The sequence below is a fragment of the Rhincodon typus genome, chromosome 26 (assembly GCF_021869965.1).
Source record: "Rhincodon typus isolate 14 chromosome 26, sRhiTyp1.1, whole genome shotgun sequence".
Lineage (NCBI taxonomy): Eukaryota > Metazoa > Chordata > Chondrichthyes > Orectolobiformes > Rhincodontidae > Rhincodon > Rhincodon typus.
Genome location: NC_063357.1, coordinates 26,755,239 through 26,765,485, shown reverse-complemented (window position 1 = coordinate 26,765,485; position 10,247 = coordinate 26,755,239). Strand labels below are relative to the sequence as shown.

The 10,247-nt window shown below is 40.8% G+C and overlaps 1 long non-coding RNA gene across 1 annotated transcript; it reads right to left on the bottom strand.

Annotated features, from left to right (window-relative positions):
• Window positions 1-1,271: 1,271 nt before the first annotated feature.
• LOC125486171 lies at window positions 1,272-2,215 on the bottom strand. The gene is made up of 2 exons (XR_007264858.1): window positions 2,092-2,215; window positions 1,272-1,722 (listed from the first exon to the last, which is right to left on the bottom strand). It is a non-coding gene; the product is annotated as an uncharacterized LOC125486171 (long non-coding RNA).
• Between the last annotated feature and the right edge of the window lie 8,032 nt (window positions 2,216-10,247).

The window sequence follows — 10,247 nt, the reverse complement described above, 5'->3', positions numbered from 1 at the left end:
CACTGACATGAAAATCTTTGTGAAAATCTTATGACTACTTTGTTGACGTTAAGAGGTAGAAATGGTTTTGTGCAATCAAACAATATTTCATTGTCAAGAGGTGAGCCAGTCAATGTAAACACCAAAACCTAACTTGATTAGAGAGAACATTCACTAACATATTCAGGAATTCAGCCAATACTCCTGACTCTTCCATACATGCAAAAATAGGATCACATTTACACTGTAACTTTTCAAAGCATGCTGAACTTTATGCGTCGTTTCCAGAACACTTCTCAATAAATAGTTGTGCCGTTTCAAGTAATTACCATTCAATGTAAACTTCTATTACTCCAATCCAAACCAATCCAATCCAATCCTTAGACTCTTCTTGTCTCTTTGTATATTGTCCAAAGTACCAGTTAAATCAACTTCCAAATCATTCAAACACAATAGCTGGTGGCTTTTAAACCTTCCCAGTCACAACTCATTTTGGCCAAATTCAGTTTCCATATTTACAGAATTCTTAACTCTCCATAGGGAAGTGCCAAATACAATCAAATTCATAAAAAATCACAATGCTTGGGCCTAATGTTTCAGCAATGCATGAGTTACACAAGGTGCACAAATCTCAACTGGCTCAAATCAATGCTCTCCTTTCAGCTTTTATAAAACATTGACAGATTTCAGACTTCCAACAAAATTCTCAGTTGGTTTCAACTTTTAATGGCTGAGGTGAAGGGTGAAAGAAAAATATCAAAGAACTACACAGTCAACAATAAAAGTCGAGCTATGATCTGTGTAAATGAGTTCAACTCTAAGCTATGATAACAGAATAGTTTAATCAAACAACATGAAGTGCAGTTTAATCAGTTACTCTAGACTGGGATATTGCAGTGCAATCTTAAAGCTGAATCACATTTGAAGCTAGAAGTCTGAAGGAGGCAAGAATTTGCATTATCCAACCGGTTCCTTACCTCGAGAGCTTCCAAGGTGACAAAACTGGCTATTCCAAATCCATCAATGAGATCTTCTTCTCCTGAAGTGGAGTCTTTCCTCCGACGTCGCGGGGGTCTGGGACGGGATGAGGCGGGATTTTTGTGACTGCCCTCTCGCTCAGACCCTGATGAGGATAGAATGCTGTTCGCCCTCGAAGTGCCTCCTCCTCCCTTTGCTTTCCTGTCTCGGTTTCTCTGAGCTCGAGATCGCCTACTCCGGCGAAGCCCACTACACCGAGGGCGATCCATTGCACACACAAGAATTCCCCAAACACACACACACACACAAAAAGGTGACTGGTTGTGTATGTATATATTTGTTTAAACTCAATAAAATTAACAATAGCAATTCCACAAAGCCCAGGCAAAGCACACTTTGCAGGAGGCGATGGCTGGATACACGTCGTCTGTGTATTAATCACCGAGGAAAAAAAATCCGCAAGAGAAGAATCCTTTTATAACTTAGATGGAGAAATTATCCCAGTATTCCCATAATGATTCCAAGCGAGCCGACGATCCAGGCGGAAATTGACTAGATTCCAAGTAAAATTGACAGGAAAATCCCCAGGTGAAATTGACCAGGTCTCCACAGTGCAGACTGATGTTGATTCTATAATAACACACTTTTAGAATTTTTTTCCCCCAGAAGAGATACGAGTGTTTTTTTTTAAATATTTCCCCCAATAGTTTCAGCAGCAGTAATCGCCCGGAATCCACAATAACCACGACCACAATTTGGTCCTTCCTAAAAATTAAAAATAAAATCACACACTTGCAAAATGCTCTTTCCCTCCACTTGTAGCGAGCGGATAATAACTCGAAATTCTGGCTGATTTTAATGTCCCTTCCATTATCTCCGCATTTGAACCAGTTACTAAAAAGGTGCTGAGCGACAAAACGATGTTTGATCCACACCTTCCCTCTCCACACTCACTATCTCTCATCCTCTCTCAATCTCTCTCCCGCACACACGCACACCCTGTCTCTTTCCCTCTCTCTCTCTCTTTCTTTCTGTGTCTGTCTGTCTGTGCTCCCCCTCCTCTCTCCACACCACCACCCCTTTCTCCCTCCCTCTCTCTCTCTGACTTCTTTGTCTGAAATAAAATTCACGCACCGCACATCCCACCACAGTAGATTCCAGCTCTAGCCATCAGACTGAAGACTTTCGGACCTGACGGGGATTTTTTTTTGTTCTCCTTCAGATTGGCGACCAAATGCAAAAAGAAAGGGGGGGGGGGAAGGGGTTGGTGGTGGGGGGGGGGGGGTGAAGAGTGAGGGGGGTCTTAATCGAGGAAGGGGGGGGAAGAGACAAGGGAGGAAGAGGTGGAGAAGAATGGAGAGAGAGAGAGAGAAAGAAAAAAATCCTTTGGAAGGAATGGAGCTTTCCCCAGTCTGTAGAACACCAGATCCACAGCCCCTTTAGCGGAGGGATAACAACTTACGCCAGTTCCGCTCATGTCTACCTCCTCACCAGGAAATAGTCCAAGCAGTTTTCCTCGGGTTTAATCCCAGACTTTGAAAGGAATGCACTTCCCTGGGCTTCACAGCCCGGTCGGGGCGAGCCGCCCTCACCAGCCCCGAGCCGGGAGGGAGGAGAGCTGGGGGGTCAGCCGCAATGTTTACCAACAACCGGCGTCTTTAATGACACCATTCTTCATCACGTTTGCACTCTGCATCTCTGCTCGTGTTTCTCAAGTTCTGCTGAAGTGAGACAACAAACATGTTAAGGGGGAAGAGAGAGAGAGAGAAAACACGCGCACACAGTGGCATCTGTCTCCTACAGGATTCGGCAGGACCGAGTGCCCCCCTCTTTGCATGCCGTGCGTGGCTAATTAGCGCTGTTTTATTCACATCAGACTTATTATTGGGGAGAAATAGACGAGGCTGCAAAGGCGAAGTTGGAGCGGGGCACTCTCTGTCCTGGCTGTCAATTTGCACCGGCGGCTGGGTCGAGCCCCCCCCACCGAGGTTTGCGCTGGGGGAGAACGACAGGACTTTACTGCCTATCCCTCGGACCGGATCCCCCGGATCTCCTGCTGCAGCCTTCTCAGGAATCCCGGTCAACTTCACTGCCTCCCGAGGCGAAGTTTCCGAAGCGATCGATTGTCGGGGACCAAGGTTATCCCACTGGAAAGAGTCGAACACAATCCATCCTAACTTCACCCACCAAGCGCCTCTAGCAACAAAACCTCCCTCAAAAAAAATAACATGGACAAACCCCCAAACTTAGCCAGCGTTTGATTTTCAGTGGAGCTGGATTCAGCATTGAGAGCAGAAAACGATATAAATCATGAACGGCGTCAAGGATATGTTTAACAAAATAGGGCAGGCTGCCTGGATTTCCCTTCATTTGAAATTAACAAATGTTTATTTCTCCCCTCTGATACCCGCAGCCTCCAACCACATTCTAATCAAGCTCATCACTTTGGCTCCCCATGAAACAAAAAAATTGAAAATTGTGGTTCAGGGCTTCAACTTTCCCGATCTTGTTTTAGTTGTGACATTGACTAACTTTGTTGTGGAGTTTCTTGTATCAGAATGGATAATGTTTGCAATAAAATGCATGTTTTTTTCCCCAAGCTATTGATTTATCGGGTTATAGTGATCGAATTAAACGAGACATGAGTAACTAATTGTCACCCCCCCTTCACACACACACACCAACCCGTCAACTCTTTAAACTTACAGCCACACGAGATGGCATTGCCACCCTGTGTATAAACAATCTAGTTATAACTGCACCAGGTGCCTCGGTCATTGATGATGAGAAAGTTTTGGTGAAAATAAAAGAGATAGAGTCCAGCACTCAAAGGGTAAACTGTCGCCGATACGACATGACCAATATATGATCTGCCCGCAACTTCTATGCTCCATCGATAGGACTGGCAAGTTCCAGCATGAGCTACATCTCACACCGAGCAGCCAATTTTATTTAACCACCTTGAACTTAAATTCTACCCTTTTAGACTTCAATTCAGCAACGTAAAAGAGTCTCGGGTTAAAAGGTGTAGGAGCAGTTGAGAATGTTTTAACTTTTGCTTTTACTTCAAAAACGTTTTGGGTGGAAATGGTCCCATATGATCTAACTGGTTCAAAACCCACGCAGAAAACACACATCAGGTTATTTAGCACCAGTTCACAAATGCAACGGACCTTTGGGAGGATCTCATCATACAATATCCCAACTTGGGCCCACTTCCTCTTTTAAATGCTAGCTGTGCAAGTTATTGTTAAATCCAGCAGCTTGATCAGATTTCCAGAATGCTTGTTTATTTGTGATTTCAGAAGAAAGATGTATAGTTTAAAGGAACAGCATTTCTGTAGGAATTTCGAACAGATTTGACTCTGGCAAAAAGTCACCATGTTGGAAGTTGGGGTAAATTTAATGCATCTGATGCAATGCCAATGATACATTGTTTACACATCACAGTTTGGACAAAAAAAATCAACTTGAGGGTGTTAACTTTTGAGATATGGACCTTATTTCTAATTTGGGCAACAAGTATGACACAACCACACACATATGGGTGGCTCCTGGGTTATTTTCCCACTTGCTCACCCACAATGTTCTTCAGACTCAAAAGGTCATGACTAAAGAAATAATTTGTATTTGTACGGTGCTTTCACATTATCTTAAAGCATTTTACAGCTAAATAGCTGTTTGTGAAATTGAGTTTTGCAGAAAATAAGAGCCGATGGTGCTGGGATATTATAATGAGCATGGTTTCAGGACTGGTTAACAAATAGAAGACAGAAACTTGGGATATGTGGGGCATTCCAGGATGTAATTAATGCAGTGCCAAAGGGATCAGCGCTGGGGTCGCCATTATTTACAAGATTTATTAATAATTCCGATGAGGGATAGGAATGTACTATTTCCAAGTTTGTGGATGACACTACATTGGAGAGAAGGTAAGTGATGTCAATGGCACAGAGATTACAGGGGAATTATAGACTGGTTAAGTGAGTCGGCAAAAAAACTTGGCAGAAAGAACATAATGTGGGAAAATGTGAGGTTATGCACTTTGGCATCTGGAATGGACGTGGTAGTTATTATCTAAATGGAGGAAGACAGCAGAAAAAGCTACAGCACATAGGGATTTAGGAGACTTTGTGAATAAATCAGCAAAAGCCAGCATCCAAATTCAGAAGGCAAATGGAATGTTGGCCTTTATTTCAAAGGAAATGAAGAATACAAATAGAGTCGTCTTGTTAAAACTATGCAAGGCATGAATTAGATCACACCTATAATATTGTGAACAGTTTTGGTCTCCTTATTTAAGGAAAGATACACTGGCATTGGAGGCAGCCCATCCTTATGTAATAGGAGCAGAAATAATTCATTTGGCCCCTCAAAACTGCTCTGCCATTCAATAAAATCATGGGTGATATGTTTGTGTTTCAAATTCCATGTTCCCATCTATCCCCAGTAACCATAGATTCCCCTGCCTAGTAAGAATCCATCTACAACAACAAACTTGCTGGAAAAGCTCAGCAGGCCTGGCAGCATCTGTGAAGGGAAAAACAGAGTTAATGTTTCAGGTCTGATGACCTTTCCTCTGAGGAAGGGTCACCGGACCCGAAACATTAATTCTGTTTCATTAAATTGATCTTGGGTATAGACAGATTTTCTTGTAAGTGTAAATTGGACTTGTATTCATTGGAGTTTAAAGAATGAGAAGACCTTGTTGAAACATATAAGATTCCCAGGGGGCTTTACAAGGTAGGTGTTGAGATTCTTTTTCCCCTTGTTGGACAGTCTAGGATGAGAGGGCATAATCTCATATTAAGGGGTCACCAATTTAAAACAGAGATGAGGAAGAATTTCTTCTCTCAGAGGGTAGTGAACCTGTGGAATTCTTTACCACAGAGAAGGCTGCAGAAGCTGGGTCATTATGTATATTCAAGACTGACATAGACAGATTTTTAATCAGTAAGGGAATGAAGGACTTTGGGAATAAAGCATGGTAGTGGAGTTGAGGGCTATTAGATCAGCCATGATGTTATTGAATGTCAACGCAGATGTGATGGGCTGAATGGCCTAATTCTGCACTTACATATTCCAGTCTTATAAAATGTGATCGCCAATATGTGTAAAGCAAGATCCCATAAACATTTCTACTATTTCTACTATCTCTCCCATAAACAACAATTCATTCATGATAAATTCATTTAAATCATAATAAAGAAAAGCAATGCAGTTTGAAGCATAAACACTGGCTTTGAAATTTGACAGAATTCCCCTGAATTATTTTGAACAGCATCATGGAATGTTCTGCATCCACTAAAAAGGGCAAATGGAGACTTGGCTCAATCAAAAGACAGCACCTCCAACTATGTAGCACTTCCTCAATACAGCAGTGAAGTGCCAAGACTCAGGATTAGGACTTGAGCCCACAACCTCTGACTCACAGGCAAAATAGCTAGCAACTGAGCCCAAGCAGAGCCAACCACTACATTAGAGACAGTTTTTTGCCTTTCCCATATGAATCACCCAATCACACTCGAGTGATATTAATCCGTTGAGTGCAATGGAGCAAAATATTCATTAGTGAATTGGATGGGACTACCCAGTCTCATCTCTACCGGAATCCTTTATGTCAACAAAGAGATTTGACTGGATGTGAATACATTTCCCAAGTTGAAAGTCCAATATGTTCAAGTTGAAAGAATTCCCTATCAAATGATACAGCTTTTTCAAAAGCTGTAGTTGTTGTCCCAACAGCAAACCATTAAACGCATCGTATATCAGGTTTAAATTTTATGAGCCACAGTGCAAATGACCTTGTAACAAATGAATAACTGGATAAAGTCTTGAAGAGGTTATTTCATCAGGATTACCGCTTTAGCAAAATACACTGAGAGAAATTTTGTGCAGATACATGGCAGCTATATTCAAATGAAGCATCTAAAAATTTCTTGAATTGCTAATAGTCTATATTAAAAGCTGCTAAGTACAATTGCCCATAGGAGCCCCTAGAAAAGCCAAATGATGGTGTTTATTCTTGTGAGACTTTTGTTCTTAAAAAAAAACAGGCTAAGAAATCATTAAGAAAGCAAAGATTTCCCCATCGAAATGGGGAATTGTTTTATCATCAACTCACACCTAGTCTTGTTAACTTTTCATTCCTTGTATTTCTTGACCTGTTTAACAATGTGTCAATTTTAAAATTTATGATACTTGTTTTAAAATCCTTCCATATTCTTTTCCCTCATGATCTATGTGATCTTGTCTAGCCCAAACCTCTCTGCAATTTCTGTTCTTCGGACAACTTCAGGACTCATGAGTATCCACAATTAGCAGCAATATATTTAGCTGTCTAGGCACAAATCCCTGAAATTCCCTTGCTAAACATCTGAGGTTGCACTCTGCCCTCCTATGATCAAGGTTACAATTACCTATCCTTACATCTCCTTCGATGATCAATGTCTTTTTCAATAAAGATGGTCCTGTGAAGTGTCTTAAGATATTGTACGACTCTGAAGTAAATAAAAATAAATCAAGATGTTGTTAAATAATGTTATTAGACCCTATGTCACTTCATTTCACATTATACTTCTGTATTTATTCTCGGACCTTAATTTTGATAACTAACTGGAATTGAAAACATGTCTATGGAACCCTTTTCCCTCACAATGCATGGAAGCAGAGTCTAATTATTTTTAAGACACAGTTACATAGATTGTTGATAAGCAAGTGACAGGTTGTGAGGAGGTAGGAATGTGGAATAATCAGCTCAGCCATGCTCTTCTATCCTTATGTAATAGGAGCAGAAATAATTCATTTGGCCCCTCAAAACTGCTCTGCCATTCAATAAAATCATGGGTGATATGTTTGTGTTTCAAATTCCACGTTCCCACCTATCCCCAGTAACCATAGATTCCCCTGCCTCGTAAGAATCTATCTACAACAACAAACTTGCTGGAAAAGCTCAGCAGGTCTGGCAGCATCTGTGAAGGGAAAAACAGAGATAATGTTTCGGGTCTGATGACCTTTCCTCTGAGGAAGCGTCACCGGATCCGAAATGTTAATTCTGTTTATACCTTAACGGATGCTGCCAGTCCTGTTGAGCTTTTCCAGTAAGTTTGTTTTTGTTCCTGATTTACGGCATCTGCAGTTCTTTCAGCTTTTATTTAGAATCCATCGACCTTTGTCTAAAAAGATTCAGTCATTCTGCCTCTACTGCCTTCTGAGGCAAAGAGTTCTGAATTCAGAGAGAAAACATTTCCCATTTCTGTTCTTAAAAAGGAGATCCCTAATTTTAAAACAGTGCCTCCCAGCTTTGGACTGACTCACAAGAGGAAACATCCATCTTATATCTCTCTAATCAAAACCACTCAGGATTTTATACATTTGAATCAAGTCACTCCTCACTCTTCCAGTGGAAACAAGCCCAGCCTGTGCAACCCACCCTCAGAAGACAACCTGCTCATTCCAGGTATCTATCCAGTAAACCTCCTCTGAACCATTTCTGATGCATTTACATCCTTTCTTAAATAAGGAGGCCAATACTGCACACAGTGTTCAAGACGTGGTCTTACCAATATCCTGTATGAATGAAACATAACATTCTGACCTTTATGGTCAACTCCTTTTGTAATAAATAATAGCATCTTATTAACCTTCCTAATTGCACGTCATATCTGCATACTAATGTTTTGTGACTCATGTACCAGAGCATTTAAATTCCTCTGCACTTCAGAATTCTGCCACTCATCTTTTGCGAAGTTATATGCTTTTATCTTACATCTGATGCTTTCCCTAACTTCCTTAGTTAACCAGAGATGGTGGGTCCTCCTTTTAGAATTTTTCTTTATAGTTGGGAATATACCTATTCTGAGTACCCTAAAATACCCCCTGAAATGCCTGCCACTGTGTTGCTATTTATCTATCTCCTAGCTGGAGTGCCAGTTCACTTCAGCTAACTCAGCTTCCTTGCCCACATAGTTGTCCTTACTTAGGTTTGAAAGACAGTCTTAGGCCCAATCTTGGCCTTTTTGTGAACTGGATGCAAATATTCAATCATTTTGTTATTACTGCTACCTAGATGTGCCTTAAGTCTGGGGTCATTAATTAGTCTTGTCACATTGCACAATTCCAAGGCTAATATAATCTGCAGTCTGGTTGGCTCCAAAACTTATTACTCAAAGGAACTCTCAAAAGCACTGTATGAACTCCTCATCTGATTGAATAGCAAAGCAAACTCAAGGAGCCGAGTGGCCTGCTCCATGTTTGTATGTTTGAGATCAATTTTGCAGAATTCAGTTGCTTTTAAAAATATTACCTGGGATGGGAGCATTTTTATTTACCAAAGTGATTGCATGAAGAATCAATGTCACTCACCAAGTTCACCTGGAGAGTTGATATCATTCATTAATTTAACTAATGGAGGAAATTACACAGTAAATTCATATGGAGCCACAATTCCACTCATTAAAATTTTGATGCAGAAGCAAATGTATTGAATTTTTAATCACGCAATGTATGTTCATAACCAAGTAAATGACTCAGCAAAACACACAAACAATCATACTAAATTTACACAGTCACAGTCACTCTCAGCAGTTCCACAAAGGCAGTCTAACACCTAAAGCAGGTTCAGGAATAGAGGCACAAATGCTCAGCAAATTCACACATCATCTCACTCTCCAAGCATATATCAAGAGGCAGTTACCATCAGCAATTTTCAAAAATGGAGACAAACTTACTCAGCAAATTTACCTGAACAGACAACCATACTTGGCAAGTTTGCAGAGGCAATCTACTAAAGAAAATTCAGAAACAGAGGTAACAGCACTCAAGCTGTTCAGACACAGACTCAATCAAACCTGGGAAAAGCTGAAAACGCATAGCAGCTACAGAGACAACAGTGAGTTAACCCTTCAGATGTGAACCTTTTGCCAAAATTGCGTTCTGATCATTTAACAATGGAGACTATTTTAACCTAACCCTGCCTGGGGGGAAAATGGTATCAGCTATCTAATTAACACTGACCTGATTTTATGTTGCAATTATGTCATATAAAAATTGGCATTTATTTTTCACCTTGCCTGATATAGAATCTCAGAATGGTCACAACACAGAAGGAAGCCATTTGGCCCGTCATGTCAGTGCTCTCTGCAAAAGCAGCCTAGCTAGTCTTGCTCCTCATCAAGACATAGCATTTCATCTGGTTATGTACCTTGTGACTGTTGTAGTAAATCAAAAATGTGGATGCCAAATTGAGCACTGAAGGCTTCCACGAAATGTGTTATGAAAGGATGAGATGA